We start from the raw sequence: 22,359 nt of genomic DNA on the forward strand, positions 1-22,359 counted from the left end.
TTCCTGGAAAAACAAAACATGCTGCTGACTAACCCAGGGAGCATCTTGTAAGCAGAGCCTTCTCTGCCAAGAAAAACTGCATATCCATTTTGCAACAAAATAGTTAAATATCTGATGAGAGTGTTCCTGACTGAATATAGGTTACAATATAGAACGACTTATTGCTTGGATTTGTTGAAAAATACAGAAGATAAGGAACCTTATAAGAATGGCATGTTAAATTGCAATATTAGACAATTAGATTATTTTTGCAAATGGTTTAGCCCTACTTCAGACATGCTTAGGTGTAGAGAGAGAAAGACATGTGCAGTAAGGAACAGATTTACACCGATCAGGAATACATGATCGGTACAATGGACACTGATTGGAATAACTAGTGGCATAAACCAGCCCTCTCATAATCCACTTTATGGATCTCCTTGAGTGTTAACATAATGCATTATTATTCTCATCAGTCTTTAATTCTGATTTTTTGTGTTCACAAACTCCTGCAGATGTTGAAATTCTCTACAGAGTGAAAAATCTGCATAAGCAAAGCAGCATGCGACGCATGACTGATTTTATTCCCATAAAGCTCAAACATAAACAAACAATATAGAGAAATGATGAGAAATCCCTCTCTACAGGATGTTTATGTGCCTGAGTGGGCAGGTATACCTTCACAGACTGGTCTAAACTGAATTGAGAGAACATATTAGAACAATGTTGAACATTTTCAGATGTCTTCTGATAACCTCTGTCAACCCAGGTTATCTATTTTTGAAAGAACTGGTGGTGAAAAGTCTCAGAGTTAGTCCTTTTTGATGCTTGGTAGCAGAATGATTGGCTCAGTCTTGACTGATGAAGTACTCCTTGAAAAGGAGTCACATTATATATATATATATATATATATATATATATATATATATATATATATATGATTCCTTAGTAGGGCTGGGCAATTAATTGCAAATTAGATTAAATCGCAATATGGACTGCTGCAATTCACGAATCGCAGAATGTGCAATATTTGTTTAATTTGAAATGTGTCAAAGTACCAGTTTACTGCAGAAATTTTGTTCATATTATGCAAACTTTCAAGTGTCAAAATCATTTTTTATGTTTCTGCAATGGTTAATACACCAATATGTAGAAGCTCTTTAACTCAAATGATATTTTTAATGCTAAGATATGATTATTATTGTTATCCATGAATTTTCAAATTTACTGATTTACAAAAAACTGAAAAAATAGTAAAGCACATTATTGTTTCTTTATTAAAATGTCAAATTATAGTTATTTACTTGCATTCCTGAACAGAAAAATGAGTTTTAGTGGTTGGATGTTATGCTTGATTCATTTCTGACTTCTCAGAGAAGCCCAGTGAGCTGGCTCAAATTTGGGTGGATTCAGTTTGAAATTCCTCATTCCTGTTCAAACTGGTAAAACGTGGAGAGCTCACTGAAAATGAATGCTGGATGGTCTTTGAGACAAATATGACAGGTGGTCTAATAAATTTGTTAAGCCTTGTATATCTCAATATATTTCAGCGATATTCGATATGTATCTCGATATATTTGTCCGTGAAGAAGGAATACAAACAGATTCAGTTTTGAGTCAAATCCACACGAACTGAATACTGTCTTTTATTGAACCAGTTGCATAGGTTGATGTGCATTAATTACACGAAAAGAAACTACCTGTATATAAATTAATAAAGAATTAAATAAATTAAACCAAGAATTTGTGCAGTGGGCTTTATTTTACGATCCTCTATTCCCCGTTTTACAGCCGCGCAAATTATGCACTGCCCCACAGTTTATATGAGGATATAACGGAGCACTTAGTCTAATATTTAGAAAGATATTAGTAATAAACTCGCATCTCATGTAGATTTTCTATAAGGTTAGGATAATATAACATTTACAACAACATAGAATGTACATGATATGACAGATAACATGATGCATGTTTATTTTTATCAGCGCTGTGGGTTCTGGTGCACAGGTGTCTTTAGTACACACCTCACAGACAGCAGACAGACAGAAGTGTATGGTGGAGGGACAGATAAATATTAAAGCACCACACTGTATGCACTATATCTGAAAATGTAATTATAACTACTACTACCACATTATAAGATCCAGTGTTATTATACATGATGGACTTAATCAAACTTAGTTAAAAATAATTTATAAAATGTACTTATTTTTATTCTTTTTAATTTAACAACAAGAGTTTCAGCATGGACTTGCAGTAAGTTACTTAGCTCAGTAAAAACAAACATGGTGGAGCCTGGCAGCTCTGCTCCACCGAAGGAACCTCCGGACTTAAAGGAGGATATCAGACTGTATTTTGGATTTAAACACTAGAGATGGAGGCAAACTGGACATATCCAGGATGGGCCACATGAGGTAAAATAGTGATGTAAATACTTATAGTTTACTGACATTTTTAATAATGTGCCAAGTTGGAACATTTTTTGTACTATTTTCAACTAAATTTCTCTTTGAATCTCTTTAATGTAGAAGCAACATAGTTTTTTTACTAAAGTATCCCTACATGAATAGATATCTATTTATATATTTATATAAATAAAGATATTAGGGCTGGGTATTGTTAAGAACCTCACAATTCGATTCAATTTCGATTCTTTAGGTTGCAATTCGATTTGATATCGATTCCATTCGATATCGATTCAATTCGATATTGACTTAAATGCTTCAATGTCGGTTCAGTAAGAAGTAGAAATACACAAACAACCTGTTGACAATTTGTTAATAATTATTTGCATGCCCATGTGAACATATTTGGTAAGTCACCTCACATTTTTGAGCAATAAAACATCTGAAAATGAAAAATTTGCACAATAATAACTTCTTTATGCATATGGAGTACAAAAGTAAAAAACATGCCCATTCTGTACAAACAGTGAAAAAGTAAAGTGCATGTAAACTCAAATAATATTTCTTTCCTCTTGGAAATTGTGATAAACCTCACAAAACATAGTTATGGTTGATTGTTTTTTGGTCGAGTGCGGCCTCTGTCCATACAACGCGAATCACATGCACAGCGGCCCCCACTGGCCAGGAGGTGAATCAATTCAGAGGATTTGCTGAATCGATATTGAATTGGGGGGGGGGTATTGCAATGCATCGATTAATCGATATTTTTACCAACCCAAAAAAGAGATATATATGTCTATATTGATATGAAGCTGGCATAGTTAAGCAGCCAATTTGATACATTTTACCTAGCCAAAAAGATTGTGTTGAATGGTGCTATTTCTTATCGTGATTTATATGTTACCATAATAAATACAGCAAAATAGTGTGATAAATTTCTTTGTCCATATTGCCCATCCCTAAGACCAACGTCATAGAGCATTCTATCCAGAGCATTCTATTAATCAATTTTACCTGCATTTTGCCCATTTTTGAGACTTTTATCCTGCTTTTGCATTTTTTGGCACTTTTTTTTTTTTTTGCCATTTTTGGTACTGCCACTTTTTGCCCATTTAAGCTGCCCTTTGCCATTAAATGCAACCTTTCCCCCACTTTTTCACTTTGCTGATTTTTGACCATTTTAGTCACTTTTCAGGCATTATTTGCCACTTTTTGAACATTTTTTGCCACCTGTAAGTAATTTCTTTTGTCACTTCTCACCCATTTTTGCTACTTTCTGCACTTTTTCCTCCCCATTTTTTGCCACTTTTTTTGCCCCTTTTCACCCATTTTTGCTACTTTGTGACCATTTTACCACCTTTAACTTATTTTTATTGCCACTTCAACCCATTTTTGCCACTTTTCACCACTTAGATTGTGGCTCTTGCAAATGTATTTTTCAACAGTTTGGTGCTCTGGTTGAGCAGGGTTGAGTAACACTGATGTACAGTGAGGCAATCTGATAATATATTATTATCCTATTATCCCACTTATTACATGGCTTCTTACCAAGTCTGAAACAAAAGCATCATTTGGAAAGGAATGAATGTGTTTAAAAATTATTTATCTTTCTAAAAACAGTGTGTTAGAATCTAAAGTTGAAGCTGCACCAACAGCAGTGGTTGACTCTGAAGTCTTGATAAAAAGAGCAAACTGGCTCCCAACTGAGACTGTCCATCATTAAAGTGACGTTACAGATGTGAAGTTAGGGTTTAACAGTATGTACCATCAGCTGCATTAACTGGAGGAAGTATAGAAAGTGATCCAGTGTCACTCTGACCTCTCACTGATGGGCTTCCTGTCTACCTCTGACCCCCCACTCTACAGAGTCCTGGTCCACCACAGTGAGATAAAAGGACAGGAGCAAGGAAGTCCTCCAGCTGCGTCATGAGGTGATAAATGTTTCCAATCAGTCAGGTCAGGTGATGCTCGGAGGTTTATGACTGTTGACTCAGCAGAGGCTCGCCAGCCATTGCTGATGTCACACCGACATGCATTCTCTATCAAGTTTAGTCCTTAAAAGGAAAGATGTTTGTAACTCGATGCTAACGGCACATTGCTAACTGCCTGATGAATGTTCTGCAGGAAGCACTTACTGTAAGAAAAACAGGATAATTGCCATGTACACCATTAATCTTTTAGAGGTTGTGACACCATTTTCCTTTTCAACACCAGGTCCTCAATTTAGTCTCCCTATCCCTGCAACAGAATAATATACATTGTATTGTTAGGAAAACACTAATTGCTAATATTTTGGTACTTTTGACCAAAACCAGAGTTTTAAACTTGGTTATGTTACTAGTAAAAATGTTTTGATACAAGGAAAAAGAAGAAAATGATTGAGTTATCATTGAGTAATTTGAATTTCTTGTTTTAATGACCCAAACTTGCAAGCAAATTACTGCAAGCTTTGGAGAAATACACACCTCCTCTGATTTATACATGTATGGAAGAGAGACAAACTTTAGTTTGCATCTTCATAAAAATGCCATAACCACCTGAGAATTATCTTTATTTGCTAATCTCTGAATCTTGATGGTAGGTGCTGAACGATTTGCAAAAATAATCTATTTGCAATTTTTTTCCCCCCAAATATTGCAGTTGCTATTCAATATGCGATTATTTTTAGGTTCCTCATCCTATGTATTGTTTAGCAAATACAAGCAGTACATCATTCTATAATTATATCAGTTATAACCAGCACAATATTAGATGAATCAAACTAGGTATGAAAATTTAGAAAAAAAGTATAGAATGTGATTTGGCTCATGTAACAAATTTGATATCAATTGCTTTACTGAAAGGAATGATATATTTTAAATGTTATTCTCATTCTGAGTAAGAAAATCATATACATGAACAGCAAAAGTAGGATTTTTGTAAACTATTCTAATGAAAAGACCTTTGAATGTAATCATAATGTGTAGAGCAGAAAATCTCTGCTGCAAAAATATGGTATCAAAGTGGTATTTGACACATTTCAATACACTAAACTGAAACCTTTTTTGACTAGTGTATTTATATATTAATATTGTTTAAATATTTTCATTTTTATCCAAGATGTCTGCAATTTTAAGCCTTTAACACTGAGATCAGTCCTTATAAGTTTAGATATGTCAGCTACATATTTCTGTTATGTTGTCCATCAGTTGGTTTAACTCAAATATGCACTCATGATTGGAGAACAGGTAAAGGAAAACAGGTATTTTGTTGAGATTTTTAGGCTGGAAAAATGGTGTTTTCAGAAAGCCTGAAGCAGAAAGTTGTCAGGAAAACTGCAGCTCTAATCAAGAACAGACTGATGAGATAGAATCGGAAATTGGGAAGAGAGAGTGGGGGATGATATGAGGGAAAGGAGCCACAGGCTTTTTCACCCAGGCCTTAACAGGACAACAACTTCATTGCATGGTGGGCCCAGACTAAGCTTCTAGACTCCCCAGTGCAAAGTTTTTTAAGAGTTGTCGCTCACACTTCTGTGTGAATGTTGGCTAATCATGGTGGACAAGCAGAGTTCTGAAAAATCCATCAAACAAAAAGCTGTTCCAGATAAAACTGTTGCATGGGTTGACCAGTCTTGGTCTTTCAGGGCGGATACCCATTATTAGTACTTTGTGAGCCCGATATTTGATATTTGAACTGATACACATTCAATATAATGTACAAAATGCACTTAATGTGGCAAAAGTAAGATTGCATGATCTAAAAAATTGAAAGAAAACAATCTAGCTAAACGGCACAAAGCAACACAGAAGCAGGAAAACAGGAAGTGATGCCATATGCTTACTGTGTCAGTGCTACTCAGACTTAAGTGTTGATTAGCTGGTTATCATGTGACATCTAGCCAATCAGATTGTGTTGAATAAAGGGCATTTGTTAAATGTGTGAAAATAAAACCACAGGGTTGGTCAGCTCCTAGTCTTAATTGTTTTGGGGTTACTTTGATAGCTGTATGGAAGAGATACCCTAAATTCCACAGCATATTTTGTCCTCCTAATAATTTTCTTGGGGCCTGATGTGGCCCTCAGGCCACCAGTTCATGATCGCTGGTCTAAAGTCTGGAAGAACAGGGTCAGACAGCGCACATATATGGTCTGTTCCCACCAACTGGTGCACTGTAGTTCAGTACAGTTTGTCACAGTAAACTCTGATCTAGTTTGTGTTTCCACAGGCGATATCTGTCTAAACTTGCTAGTTGCAGGGGGAAATCCGTCTCTTTTGAGATCTGGATTGTTTTGATTAGCTCAGTAATATGAGACTGTTTCCTGGTTCCCAAACGACCCCACATGCACCAGTTCTGCTTTAATTTTGTTTCAAATAAATATAAAAATGGAGGAACGGAAACTGTTCTATACCACAGCTTGCAGGTCCAATAAGAGCTCCAACAAACTACTGTAACTTCCTCCAATCCCGTTGATTTCCAGCCAGTGTTCCTCAGTTCCTGCAGTCTGGCTTCCACACGTCATTGGGATCACATGACTGCAAACAACCAATAATGATAATTTTTCTGGTCAAGGTAAACTGGATGCAGGGAGCTATGAACTCATGATCTTAGATCCTGAAGGTTTTATGTCCAGTAATAAAAATATAAAGATGGTTATGAATTGGTTAACGTCTGCGTTCTCATACTTGCCTACCTTTTAATGTCTTAATTTAGAAATGTGGCCCAAGGGAAATCTGATTTGGACGACAAACTGTAAATCCACTGGTTGAAGTTACTACAAGTTCGTATGGCTCCAGTCCAGTTTCTCAGAGCTCCGGATTAAATGCTTACCTCTTGGCTGTTTCTTCTCCCTCCCAGGTCAGAAGTAGGCCAGTGTGACAAATGCATTCCTGAGGCCAGCACACTGAGACTGTTTACGTTGCTGCTGACCCTTGTACACTAAAACAGAGCTGCACAACCCTACTTTTCTCTCTGTGTGTGATACATGGCATGGATTGTCCTGAACCACTCAGTAATGTCTGGAAGTACAGAGGCTTCAGGTGAAGTTGTTGTTTCAAATGTTGTTGTTTTTCTGGTGTGGCTGTAAACCATGCTGTTAAAGCTAACACGCCGCCATGCTAGGTGACTTATTACACAGTTTACATGAAGTCACGTCATTCCCAATGAAATTCCTGGGAACAATTTATCATAATGATGTGGGTTAATGGTTAAAGGAACATCACTGTATCACACTGTTGGTCACGTCCCATTACACAGGCTGCAAACTTTAATCTCTCACCAATTTAAATCCAGTAATCAATATTTTTACTGCCTTGTGGTGTGATGACATAATGGGAAATGACGGTAGTGAAAAGCTCATTTTCCACCGGCTCTTCTTGAGTATTTCTGTTTCTGCTGATTGTTTGCTCTAACAATTATCTGCCCAGCAACAAACAGCAAACAAAGTGAGCCTGTAAACAAAAGCTGCATTCCCACCTAAAGACCCAGGGCCTTTTAGCACATGCTACTTCTCTTTATGGGCTCCAGAGTTCTTACAGCCAATCACTGTTTGTGTCCAGAACCTGACAAACCAGGCTTTAGGTAACTTGAAAAATCCATACCAGTACTAGAAAATGTATCACAGGAAGCTCAGTGACTTTTAGAAACTACTACCTTCAGAGTTGGGACCTTTTTGGGGCTGAAATTAAGTCCCTTGAATATCAATATCAATCAAAATGTAATCCTTATCCCATTTTGTGTCACTCCTGTGATCAAAGTAAGATGATTAACAGTGATTATAGATGTTTAAAATCTATGTTTGCCCTGCGTGGAACTTTTATCAGAAATACAGTGCATTCAGAGAGTATTCAGACTCATGCTGCAGCCTGATGCTACAACAGAAAAAAAAAAAAACATTTTTATTCTGATTCATCAGTACCCCATCATGACAAAGTAAAAACAGAATTTTAGAAATTTTTGCAAATTTCTTAAAAAAACAAAAACCCTGAAATATCACATTGACAAAAGTATTAAAAGCCTTTACAAAAATGCTTGTAATTAGGTACAGATTCCTCCCATTTCTCTGATCTTTGCTGAGGTTTTTCTACACCTTAATTGGCATCAACCTGGGGTAAATTAAATTGATGGGACATGATCTGGAAAGGGACACACCTCTCTATAGAGGGCCTCACAGCTGACAATGATATCAGAGCAAAAGCCAAGCCATGAGGTCAAAGGAACTGCCTGCAGAGCTCAGAGACTGGATTGTTGACAGGCACAGTTCTGAGTAAGGCTACAAAAATATTCTGTTGCACTGAAGGTTCCCAAAAGCACAGTGGCCTCCATGATTCTCCAATGGAAGAAGTTAGGGACAACCAGGACACTTCCAAAAGAAAGCTGGTAGCCAGGCCACACTGAGCAATCGGGGGAGAAGAGCCTTTGTAAAGCTGGGCATACACTGTGGGAATGTCATCTGATTCAGCCGTGAATTTCAAGTCACATGACTCAACTAGAAGTCGCAATGACTTTCATTTGGGTTGGTGCTGTAGACATGGGGATATGACAGCTGGCAACGACCTGATCACAGACCAACCAGCTGCCCCCCCCCATCCCTGCTATTATAAAGGAAATGAATGAGCAGGAAATATTCCTACCCGCACACCTGCAGCTGACACGGATGGTGATGCTGTTTGTGTGTGTGGGATAGAGACAGATTGGAGAGTGAGAGGATATAACTACAAACACTTCATCCTCAATGTGTGAGACTTTTTAAAAAAGGAAACTCCGCAGATTTCTTTCACAGTCCATCCCGACTTCACTCACAGTGTGAACACCCAGGTTGTGTGCGCGGTGGTCCTGCGTCTAAGTGATTCATTTGTTCAGACATTCTGCCATGACTGCAGTAGAGTTGGGTTGAAATTGCACAGTGAATGCGTTACTTAAGAGAGGTGACCAAGAACCTGATGATCACTCTGACTGAGCTCCAGATATCCGGTGTGGAGACGGGACAGAGTTCCAGAAGGACAAACATCACTGCAGCCCTCCACTGATCTGGGCTTTATGGCAGAGTGGATAGATGGAAGTCTCTCCTCAGAGCAAAATACATAGGAGCCTGTTTGGCTATTTATGTGGAGTTTGTTGCAAATGTTTATATCAGGGCAGATATCAGCCAATACCAATATTTAACTGATGCATGTGTGCATCCCTAGTCGGAAACGCTGTTTTGGAATGAGACACTTTGGATCGTTTGTGCAGAGGCTGTTTTTTTTCTTCTCTCCCCAACAAAGATTTAAAAATGCACATGCTTGGCATAAATTTCCCAGCATTTAAACTTTTTAATCATTAAAGATGACTTAATAAACCAGAGGACAGTGCATCTGACAACATCTGACCCTCATGGTGCATCCTGCTCCTGATAGTTTCAACATGCTGCACAGAATCATTTACAAAGCTTACAAAGATCTCAATTGGACAGTTTTAAGATGCAAATGTGTTTGAAACTGGCCTTATATTTTTGGTCTTCCACATTTACAATCATTTCATAGCTGTAAACTGTCCAGTGTGTTGCCAGCCTTAGCAAATACCTCTCCCCTTGAACTCTGGTATTTGTGTGATACTAATCCTCGTCTCTGTGCTCTAATAGGTGAGTGAGCCCACGGGTGTTAGCAGGTATCAGGGTAGTGTCACCTGCTGGATTCAGAGCTGAATGTAACTGTCAAGGTCTTTATACACATCTCTCTATACTCGGACCACCGTAACAACGTGTCCTGTTCAGGTATCAGGCTTCAGCAGCTGCTCAGCCTGAAACCGTTCACCTTGCTGTGAAGTCGAGCCCTTTCACTCCTGTAAACCGTTCATCTCTCCAGAGACCACATCATATTTCACGCTCGCCTCTCTGCCTGTGTGTGGAGGAGCCGTGGGGCCTCGTTATCTGACTGTCTGGACAAGAGACGAATTCTTCTGTGGCAGGTTTGATGGAGATACAGGCCCACGAGGAGAGGGTGGACGAACCTACACAGGCTCTGAGCTCTCTGATGGTTTTTTTTCCATCAGATTGAGGCTGGACATCTTATCTATCTGAGGGCTGACAGAAATGACTACACTTACCACTCCTCAGTGTATCAGCCTGTAAATCTCACTGAAGCATGTGAAGCAGTGTGATCCTCCTAATGGCCTGCACTCGCAGGAAATATTTGCCAAACTGAAAAAACAGTCTTATTGGCTGAAAATGGGTGAGAAAATAGTGTGGCTTGTGTTTACAGCTCCCACAAAGGTCAACAGTCATAGTTAAGGTTTAGGAAGGGCTTCTAACTTCCAACTGCTATAAGGGTGTTACATCTCTTACAGTACTTTTCAATAGTAAATAGATTTTCGAGAAATTTTCAGGAGTGCATGTGCTTTATTTACACACAAACATGGTCTTTGTTTAACCTGTACATAACCAAAGAGACAAAGATAAACATCAGCTGGTGGTCGTCCTCCTCCCTCTGTGTTGTTGTTCTTGGTGCAGGTTTAAAGTTGACTGGCATGCAAAGATCTCAGCGGTTTGTTTTGGTCTCTTTGTCAAACAGGAGCAAACCAAACCTGATGAGCTCCTTGTGTTTAAAATGTCAGCAGTGCTTATTTTTACATTTAGTTGAAATAATGTCAAAGCTATGTACACAGTCTTTTGCATTAAAATGAATAATTACAGGAGAAACCAGGAAGAGACCTTTGGTCAAGCCTTGGTCGCCTTGACAACTGTGACCAGTAGGGCTGAACAACTCTCAAAAATAATGTAATTGCAATTTTTTCCCTCAATATTGCGATTTAAAATGCAATTATTATTAAGATTGTCATCTTATGTATTTTTCAACAAATTCAAACAATTAATCATTCTAGATCATACCCTACAATTAGGGATGCACGAATCCACTTTTTTCAGTTCCAGTCAGATTCCGATAAATATGTGCCGATACCAGTACTGATTCCAATATATATATGTGATATATATATATATATATATATATATATATATATATAGTATATGTATATGTATATATACTATATATATATATATATATATATATATAGTATATGTATATGTATATATATATGTATGTATATGTATATATGTATATATATGTATGTATATGTATATATGTATATATATGTATGTATATGTATATGTATATATATATGTATGTATATATATGTATGTATATATAAATGTGTATATATATATATGTGTGTATATATGTGTATATATGTGTGTTTATGTATATATGTATGTATATGTATATATATGTGTATATATTATATATATTATATATGTAATATATATATATATATGTATATATATATATATATAATATACTATATATATATATTTTTTTAACAATTATTATAGTTGCTGGTATAATGTGTGAGGTTACATGAGGCTGTAGTAAACCACCCAGCCCCTCTTATTAAAAAGCACAAAAAAACAAAAACAAAAATGAATTGAATTTAAGTGTATTCCAAAGAAATTTATTTGAACTACTTCTAAAAAATAAATATCAACAATATCCAAAAAGCAACAACTGAGTGTAAGTTATAAACAACGATGCTTACCCTAAATAGCATAACTCAAGTAGGTTAAACTACTACTTTAACAGTCGGTTAAACTAATTACCTATCATTTTTTAAGAACACAGGCTTGAAATCTCTGTCTATACTGTCTTTAATGAACCCTCCCGCCACTAGAGACCGCTGTAGCTTCAGTTAATGGCGACAGCCTTCCTCTCTGATCCTTCACCGCTGGATTTAAACAATGAGAAGGCCTGCGGTGGCTAATGTGTTAGCACATAGTAGCGCGGTGCAACAGTAAGTAGTAAATGGAAATGAAGGGGTGTGTTGGCTGTCGAGGGTTAAGCTCACGTATGACTACTCACCAGAAGTGAAAAGAGGTCAAATATCAAAGCACGATATTAATCTGCAGAGAGGAACGAAGGCGAGTGGCTCTAGCTTTCAGTGCTAGCCACGCTGTAGAGAGTATATCAGACTAACGTCACACCCACTCTTCTTTGTGTTCTCTCATCTTTAGACTAGTTTTGACTATTCTTAATATAGATTTACATTTAATCTATTAGGTAATTATACCGCTAAGAACATCCTAACTAATACTAGCTCAGTTACACACAGACTGTCTCGTTTTAGACTGTTGTGCGTTCATGGTCTACCGCAAACTGTAGGATGGATTTGGATCGGTCACTTGGATCGGCGCCGTCAGTCAGATATCTGATGTATTAATTACGTCCATATCGGACCCGATACCAGTATTGGATAGGATCAGTCCCATCCCTACCTTTAATCAGTCAAGAACACTCATCATGCATTAAACCGTTTTATTACAAAATTGAAATACATTTTTTCTTCACTGAAAATGCTCTGCTCAAAAGATGCTCTCTTCCAGAGAGTGTGAAGCTAGAAACCCTATGTGGATAGATACCTTTATGAAAATTTGTATTGAAAACAAGGAAATTATTTCAAAGGTAAGTAATCATAGTAGCATGAATCTGAATGGGCGCAACAAGCTTTATGCTGTAAAGGAGATGGCTGGGGTGGAGGAGGTAAAGCTTTGCCAGCAGCAGTGTGGTGCATCAACATTACTGCAAGCAAGGATTAGTGAGAAGTACATTTATTTTAATACACCGCTGTGTTGAGAGAAAGAGCTGCGATTGGCTGTGGGAGCTGGGAGGTGATAATTAGTATCAGCTGGTGAACCAGTGTCAGTCTGGATATTTAATAAATAAAGTTAAAGGAAAGACTGCCAGTAGAGAGCTACCAAAGGCAGGAATGCTGTCTTGAAGGTAAAGGTGTGCTCTCCTTTGTTTTTTTTTACATCTCTGATGTGATAAATTACCCTCTTCATGTTTTATCGTCTGTCTGCTTTCCATCCTTCCCAGTCACCCCCTCTGCGCTGCACCTGTCAAACAATTAATGAGGTTTCCACATTGTGAATATTTTTATATGTGACAGGGATTAAAGTGTAATTTAGGAGGAATCTGTTTTCATGCTATGCTCTGGAAAGCTATCGCTGTGCTCCATGACTGTGTGGGTGTTCGGTTACTGTCGGATCATTCTGCAGCCTCACAGCGCAGGCACAACAACCTTCCTCTTGTCCTTAATATACTGAACTACAGAGCGGTTGGAGGAAAGACACTTGCATGTTCTCGTGCTTCTGTTAGATATTCATGTTTCTGATCTAGACTTCATTTTTGTATTTTTGGGCAGTTGTGACCTGCAGAGTGTTAAACCGATGCATCTGTGCATCCTAAAGTGCAGTCTTTTAAAGTGTCAAACACTTAAAATGTAGAACTTCATCTAATAAATTGCAGCACTATGGTACATGCATGCAACCTACCGAGTGTATACTGGCTGTAAAATAGCAGCAATGTTCATAATTGCTGTTTCTGATGATGATTTTTAATTTTTTTTTCCTGCCAATACATCATGCTGATGATATTGCGGTTCCCTAGTATCTGCTTGTGCATTCTGGTCTTTATTCTGAGTCAATTCATTGAGAACGTAATCTAATAATTGCTCTCTACCAGCAGCTCCCAGAGAGGCTGAGATAAATCTAAACCTGAGGATGTTTGAGCCCAGGAGAAAGGACAAGGCCTCTGCAGGTGGAGGTAGAGTTCATATTAAATAGCTTTTTTTATGCAGACGTCTGTTAGTAACTCATTTTGCTGATTCCCTCATTTTTCAGTCCCTTACACATCCTGGGACTTGTTTACCATCTGAAGCGCCTGCCGCGCCCATGCGCTGAGATTAGAGAAAGCAAGTGTGGATATGACAGGATTAGGGCTTGTGCTGGCTGTGTGTCATTGCTGCATGTCCCATCAAGGATTTACAGGACTGACATTGGTTTCTTTGGTCTCATCTGATAATGTTGATCATGTAATCATTTTACATGTGGCACTGCTGTTGGTGCAATATGATAGGAGAATAATGCAGAGTAGACATCCGGGTCCACATGAATTTGGGTGATACATCCGTGAGTGTTTGAACAACTACTAACTAGGACCACCGGCCGTTTCCGGGCATTTTACCAGGGATGGAAAGGCCCGGGCCAAAGAGATACTGTCAAGGGACACGTGTGGAGCTTGACTCTGCCCCCCATCTCTGGTCCTGGGGTTGTGGCACCTCAAGCCCTGCTGGGAATCCTTAGTGCCCTGCAAACCTAGAATTTATGCAAAGGATTGTAACTGCACGGCCTGATGTTGCGATTGCAATTGCAATTACACCACATTTCAAATTATTATGCAAATTATACTTTCCTCTGATTTTCCTAAATAGTCATGCAAATGAGAGTCAGTGTAATTTTCAAGTCATCAACCGTGAGAGCATAATTCAGATTTTATTGAACAAACCTTCCAATAATAACTATTATTTGAAAAAAAATAAAACTCAGAATGCAATGTTCTACATTATTCTGCACAACAGAGTTTTAAAACATTTTAAAGGTTGTAAAGAACTGAAAATGGTCATTTTTTTAATCTACAGCATAAGGAGGTCATATTTACAGAAATCAAAGCTATTTCAATCAAAAACATCTTAACAGGCCAAGTTCCATGTTAACATAGGAGCCCTTCTTTGATATCACCTTCACTATTCTTGCATCCATTGAACTTGTGAGTTTTTGGAGACTTTAAGCTTGAATTTCTTTGCAAGATGTCAGAATATCCTCCCAGAGCTGCAGTTTTGATGTGAACTGCCTCCCACCCTCATAGATCTTTAGCTTGAGGATGCTTCAAAGGTTCTCAATCGGGTTGAGGTCAGGGGAGGATGGGGGCCACACCATGAGTTTCTCTCCTTTTATGCCCATAGCAGCCAATGACACAGAGGGATTCTTTTCAGCATGAGATGGTGGATTGTCATACATGAAGATCATTTTGCTACAGAAGGCACGGTTCTTCTTTTTTTTTTAACCATGGAAGAAAGTGGTCAGTCAGTAACTCTATACCAGTGTTACTCAACCTTGCTCAACCAAAGAGCCAAATTGTTGAAAAACATCCTACATTTGCAAGAGCCACAATCTAAATCAGGGGTGTCAAACTCAATCACAGCAAAGGCCGGATTCTGGATTCAGGACAAACCCAAGGGCCTAACAGGTTTACCTTTTTAACCATAAACTGTCAACCTTGTTTCACCGGTAATAAAATACAAAAAATATATATATATAAAAAAATAAACTTGACACTGACGATAAACAATTTTGACATTTAAAAAGTTAAAAAGATAAGTTTAAAGGCTCACAATCCAAGAATAGTACATTAATTAGTTCAAAAAGGTCAAAACATGATATTGAAATTGAAAAATAATGTTTTTAATGGCAAATATATTAGAAAGGAAGTCAAAATCATGAAATTAAAAGTCAAAATATGATTCAAAATCTTCAATTGTAAGTCTTAAAGGTCAAACTATGGGATTATGACATCAAAGTTTGGAGTTGAAAATATGAGATAAAATACAAAATAATTGGTTGAAAAGGTCAAAATATCACTTAAAAATTAGAATTATGAATCCTAAAGTTTAAGATGTTATATGAGAAGTCAAAATTATGAGTGGAAATGCTCAAAGTATGAAATAAAAAGTCAAAATCCTAAGTTTGAGTCCTAATTGTGAGATGCAAAATTGAAAATGTGAAATTAAAACAATTAATTTCTTTCCTAAAATTCCTGACTTTGTATCGAAATTTTTTACTCCTTTTTCAGATTTTGTGACTTAACAAGGATATCTTAAATCATCAAGAATAAGTTCACATTTTTATACTTGAGGAAATCTGCAGACCTCAGACTGATGGGCCAGTTAGAACAGAAATACAAGATCATCTTGCGGGCCGGATTTAACTGTTCCAGGGGCCGGATTTGACCCTGAGGCCTTGAATTTGACACCTGTGATCTAAATGGTGAAAGGTGGCAATAAAAATAAAATCAAGGTGGTTAAATGGTCAAATAGTGGCAAAAATTGGTGAAAAGGGGCTAAAAGGCATAAAAAGTGGCAAAAATGGAAAAATGGGGAAAGTTTCCAAAAGTGCAGAAAGTGGCAAAAATGGGTGAGAAGTGACAAAAGAAATTACTAATGGGCAGCAAAAACATTCAAAAAGCAGCAAAAAGGTCGCAAATAATGCATGAAAAGTGACTAACATGGGCAAGATTCAGCAAAAAGGTGGGAAAAATTGGCAAAAATCAGCAAAGAGTGGCAAAGTGGGGAACAAGTTGCATTTATTAGAAAAGGGCAGCTTAAATGGGCAAGATGGGCAAAAAAAGTACCAAAATGGCAAAAACAATGTGCAAAAAAAAGCAAAAGCAGGATAATGTCATATTTATTATGACATGTGCTGCTGACCTATTGGCCAGGTCACCCTTGTAAAAGAGATCTCGATCTCAATGGGTTTTATCCGGTTAAATAAAGGTTAAACAAAAATAAATAAAAATGGCCAAAAAGCTGTTAAAACTGATTAAAAGTGGCAAAAAAGGGGGAAGAGGTCAAAGTTTCCCTTTTGTAAGGTTTTCAGGGGAATAATATTCCAAAGTAAGACATAAAAGAGCCACAGATCATCACAAAAGAGCCACATGTGGCTTAAGAGTGTGTGAGTATCGCTGCACTCTACCATCCATGAATTTAACCGAAAAACAAAATGTTTGATTTTTATAACACTAAAATCAAATTTTTGCATTATCATGTGGAATGCCGTGTAGCTTATTTGTGCAGCACTACCCGGGAATGTGTTATTAAAACTGCACTGCTATTTTTATTGCTACAATTATTGATCAGTTAATGAGGGTAAAAAGATGAGATGGGTTCAATAATATCTGTAGCACTCCTTGTTGAAACCATGAATCCCAGTTTGATTTTAGTCAACATTTAACCCAATAAAGTCAAATTTTCTTTCCCTTTTTTTGCTCATTTCTGTCCTGCATGGTTGTTCTACATCCAGCAGTCTTTCACTCATTGCTCAGCAAGCCTGTTCAAAGTTTAACTATTAGCTTTGTAATTAATACATGGAGGACATGAGAACTGCAGAGGTGTACTGTACTTTCCCATGGTCTGGCAGAATAAGAAACACATGGGTGTTAAATGTATGATGTGGTTTTGAGGCCTGGAAGGTCAGTTTTTCTGACTAGACCCAACTGTTTATTCTCCTGTCTGTCATCCTCCATGTTTAAACAAGCACAATCAGACAAAAGAATCACTTTAAAATGTTTGTATAGTCAGGAAAACTCCACCAACTCTGACTGACGTGTTGGATATTGTTGGCTCTACTTCAGGCCTGATTCTTGTACAACTGTCTTTAATACTGGCGGTTATTTTTACATGTGTTTCAGCTCAGAAGTAGCTGCACAGGTCCTGTATCCAGTCTGGGTGATCCTCCCTCATGCCTCCATTCCACCTCGGTCATGACTTAGCCCTGGAGACCGGTCTGTGTTGACCGTGTTCACCGACATGTCTCACGTTACATTTCCTGGTTTGCTGGGAAGCATGGAGCTGATTGTACGAGGAACCAGATCCATGCTTCACTCTCAGAGCACTCTGGTGTGAGATATGCAAATCAGCTATAGAGATAAGCAAATGTTTGAGATTTTTATGCTGCAGATATGTGTTGTACAGCGTTGTTGTATTCCTCCTCCATGCCTCCTGTTCCTCTCTGTGTTTATGGCTGCAGCAGTCGGCTGTGCTCTTGTTGTGAAGGTGGAAAAATGGCATTTCATTAAGTATTTGAGAGGTTTACTGAATCAAGTAGCTGCGGCTAGTGTTGGCAGGCAGCTCTAATCAAGCGTGTTTGACACCCATCTGAAAGTCTGGGCTCAGACTCAGACTCCCTCTAAGCCGTCACTAATATGAATTTCATGAGGGGGACCCTTTGTCGTCAGTGAATTTTTAATCAGATGCTATGCTATGCTAATTTGCAATTTCAAACCAACCCATTTAAAACCCTCTATGATTCTCTGAGTCTGATATCGGGCTGTCACAAAACTTTAGTTTTAAACTTTGGTATAATTCCAGTAACAGATTTTCCCTTTTTCAGTGCTACTGTAACAAAATTATAATTCCTAGGCATGCAGGTTAATTTCTTGCTTTTTATAACCTAAAATTGCACACAATTTCCTGCACACTTTCTAAAGTCAGGCATGAACTACAAGCTAAGTATGGCAATTTTCAGCCTCATTCCTTCCTTCCATCCAGAGTTAGCAAAGACTGTGTTATTTGATGGCTCTAAAGATTATCTTGACAGATTTTCCTATAGGGCTGAATGATGCATCATATTTCTACCATGCACCACGGTGGCAATGTGTGCATGTGCAAAAGTCCCATTGCAAGGACGTGCATGTCACGCTACTACTACTGTGCTTTTGGATTTTAGCCAGAATTGTACGCTTTCTCATTTCAGTGACGAATGTGCATCTGTGTCTCCTCCATGCACCAGGATACAGGTGATGCTGCTGCATCACTACACCTGTATGGCCCTTCAGGTAGATGCTAAGTTATGTGCACTGCAGGATGATGGTCAGCAACTCAAGCCTGCAGACATTCATTTAACCATCAGGTACACTCATGGGCCTGGCCATGTCGGCTAAACTTAACTTTGAATGTCTTTAGAAATGGTTGATGACATCTAGGGAACACAGTGGGGAGTTTATTTGTAAAGTTGATGAAGTAAAGAGTTGCTTCGTCCACTTTCTCCGTCTCTTCTTATCCATATGCTCCATCTGTCTGCTGTTAGAGCTGCACAGTGGGATATTAAAAATCTGAAAATGAAAGAAAGACCCAAAAAGAAAACAAGACGTAATCTTTGATTTAAATTTAGTAAATGCATATAAAAAGCGCTTCATTTATCTGCACTTTTAAGGCCTTTGCACATTAAGGATGATGCAAATAAAAATGCCAATAATTCTGAGGCTAATTTTGACACCTTTCTGTGCACATTCTAAAAGCATTTGTGCTGCTAAAGTCTGTAGTGTGTTGTGCACTATCCTCTGGTTGCAGATACATTAGAGTGGGAGATAAAATTAGGATTGTTTCTCCTTCAGCTCGTGCGTAAAGGCACTTTTATACACAGGTTGGAGGTCAGTGTTCTGGTTTTTAGGTCATCCACTGTGCTGCTCCTTCTTTCCAGCTAAGCTGGCTGGTAGGATGGACCACCTTTTATTCTGTTAGATTATAATAATATTTCTAATAGTATCAAGGGCTAACTCAAGGTCTGCTACAAAGGGGAATTGGCTCACCTGTTCGTTACAGACTGGTCAGAAGAGTGAATCCAGGGTGCTGATTAGGGCTGGAAATTAACAAATTAATCATAGCCTGCTGCAATTTTCAAATCACAGACAGTGCAATATTTCCTTAGCCTTAAATGTGTCAAAATACCAGTTTGATACAATTTTTTTGCATATGATTTTCTTAATCAAAACAAGAATAACATAGCAGTTGATATCAAACTTGCTATATAAGCCAAAAATCACAGATTTCAAATCTTTCATCCCTAGTTTGATTTATCTAAATTGCACTAGTTATAATATTGAATGATTTTGTGACTGTAGTTGTTGAACAATACATAAGAGAATCTCAAAAGAATCTCATATTAAATTGCAATCACAATATTGGGAGAACAAATTGCAATTATATTATTTTCCCAAACCGTTCAGCCCTAGTGTGGATTGACCTGCAGCAGCGATTGTCTATTTATCTGAGGTCAAAGCAGATCTTCTTGTTAATGTTTTATTGGGTTTAGTGCTGGTAGTTCGGAAACAGCTCTGTGTTGGGCATGTTTGGTTGCCTGTCTCCATCTGGGCTACATAATATCAGATTAAAGACTAAAACAACCTAGCACTAGCGACAGACAAATATTTAATATATAATGCATCATGTGTTGAGGACATTTATTTCCTCTGCCTGCCTTAAAACTCTTCCACCTTAAGTAACAGCCAGTTTTGATTGGTCAGATTTGTGCTTGTCAGAGGCAAAACTTCCAAAAAGTGCATGAGATGCATGCTCAAATAAGAAATATTTAGTGCAAATTATTTGCATAACCCAACAACAAAAAGTAATATTTGGTTTCTCTCTGTGTATGCCAATACCAAGTAAAGAGAATCTTGATTTTATTTTATTCTTTTAATAAAAAATGCAATCTACACTATATCATAGAGAGAGAGACTATTTCAGTGTCTGTATTTTCTGATATCATTCAGACCTAGTTTTAAATGTGTCTCTGATCTGCTCTAATGTTGATATACTGCTTTGACTTGAGAAGAAAATATCAAACATAAGGGCCATCAGACACTGATCATTATCAGCCGATATTCATTAAAAAAAACAACAACATGATTTGTGATCAGAATTTTTTATAATTTCTTGTAATCTCAACTATAATACTTTGGTGTCAGCATCTAAGAGAAGTGTTACATCTTCACTGTTTGGTCCCTCCCCCTACCTTGTTCCCTGCTCCAGTGTGACGCTTTGACTGGTGTTAGATTAACTGATGACTCCGTTAAAGATTCACTAACTTGCTCACTTCATGATAGTAGCAATCGCCCAAAACCTGTGGAGTCAGAGTACAAGTAGAGAAATGAATATAAGAAAGGTAAAAATAGGTGACTTTGCAGATGCCTGATCAAAACAGTACAAATGGTGGTGGCTGGTGTATAGTCTTATAGTCTGCAAGACGCTTTCCTAGCAACGATAATGTCTCTGAGGATCTTGATAATTTATTTAATCTGGAAGTGAGCAGATATTAATCATGTTTTAAGTTTATTTTACAGTCAATAAGGGTCACCTCATACATGAGGAGTCACCAGATAATCCAGCAGCAGTTTAAGTATGACACCGGCGACAGGCTGTCATAGGAAAGCGTGCCCACTCTGTGGAACTTTCATAAGATTTGCAGGACTGATGTTGAGTCTGACACTGTGCAATGCATGCCATAATTAACACCTGTACCCGTGAAGCCTCTTAGCAGAACCAGTTTTGTTTATATGGGGTAATTCGTTAGTGATTCTGGTGCAGTTTGCCACATCTTTTGCTGAGATTTAATCACAGTCTAACCTCACTAGAGACATAAACATTGCATGTTGTTTGCGTTCAACCTGACATCTGACTGAATCAATCAAACAAGCTTCACTGAGAGAATCTGATGCTCTGACAGGAAACAGAACCAATGACCCGTGGCGCTGGAGGATGTTGCTGCTCAGACGGAGGATGCTGCGTGCACATGCTGGTCTTAAAGTCTTGCATCAGTGAGTCTCGAGAGAGCAGAGATGAGATGAATTTGACTAAGAACATGGAGATTTTTTTTATCCCCTAACATCCTGAGTATTAATGTACGAGTCTGTGAAGTGTTTCAGAAGAAGACTACATGTAAATTCAGATGCCCATTGGCTCAGAGGCCGGTCAGTAAGTGGATTTGGTGAAAGTGTGCGCGAGCTGTGAGAGTAGGGCTCAGCTGCAGACTGACACAAAGAGAAGTGATTGAAAAGCCAGATGGTTTGGAGACGGACGCTGCCAGAAGCAAAATGAGTTTCAGTCAACAAACATTAGTGTAACTGCGAGCTCTGAGGCTTTGTGTGCACACAACTATCTCCACACCTGCAGACTGATGCTGTGTAGCAGAGCTGAGCTGTGGTTTGGAAAAGACTGGATAATATCATGCATCAAAGACTGCCGCACAGCTCCCAAACTATGTAGTCGACTCCACCTTTGTGTTTTTGTTTTCTTTCCATGCCAGAACTTTTTTTTTTTTTTTTTTTTTTTTGCTATGATCTATGACCACGGTCTTTGTTGACAGTAATATTTTTTTGTTTTTGTCTCGCAGAGACTAAAATCTTTCCTACCCTGATCTGATTCTGTTTAATTCCTCACAGTGTGAGCTGTTTCACTTCGCTCTCAGGCTCTGGATTTACTTCTGTTGATTACAACTACAGTTAGCAGGAAAACAGCGGTAATGAACATCCGATACAAAGCTTCAGTCCTTTAGAAATGTAAATAAACAAAGAAATG

General features: G+C 38.0%; 1 protein-coding gene across 13 annotated transcripts in view; it reads left to right on the top strand.

The window, feature by feature from the left end:
- The window catches only part of mical3a (microtubule associated monooxygenase, calponin and LIM domain containing 3a), a 138,730-nt gene that overhangs the window by 6,979 nt on the left and 109,392 nt on the right, over nt 1–22,359 (top strand). Inside the window, exon 2 of one of the 13 annotated variants that reach the window (XM_041794723.1) lies at nt 4,251–4,315. The exons of 11 other annotated variants lie outside the window; for them this stretch is intronic. The gene's annotated coding sequence lies outside the window, so the exon portion shown is untranslated. Of the gene's footprint in view, nt 1–4,250; nt 4,316–13,918; nt 13,998–22,359 lie in introns of those variants that run through there. One more of the 13 variants, XM_041794724.1, reaches the window with a different exon arrangement.

This window comes from Cheilinus undulatus, linkage group 9, assembly GCF_018320785.1.
Source record: "Cheilinus undulatus linkage group 9, ASM1832078v1, whole genome shotgun sequence".
NCBI classification, from domain to species: Eukaryota; Metazoa; Chordata; class Actinopteri; order Labriformes; family Labridae; genus Cheilinus; species Cheilinus undulatus.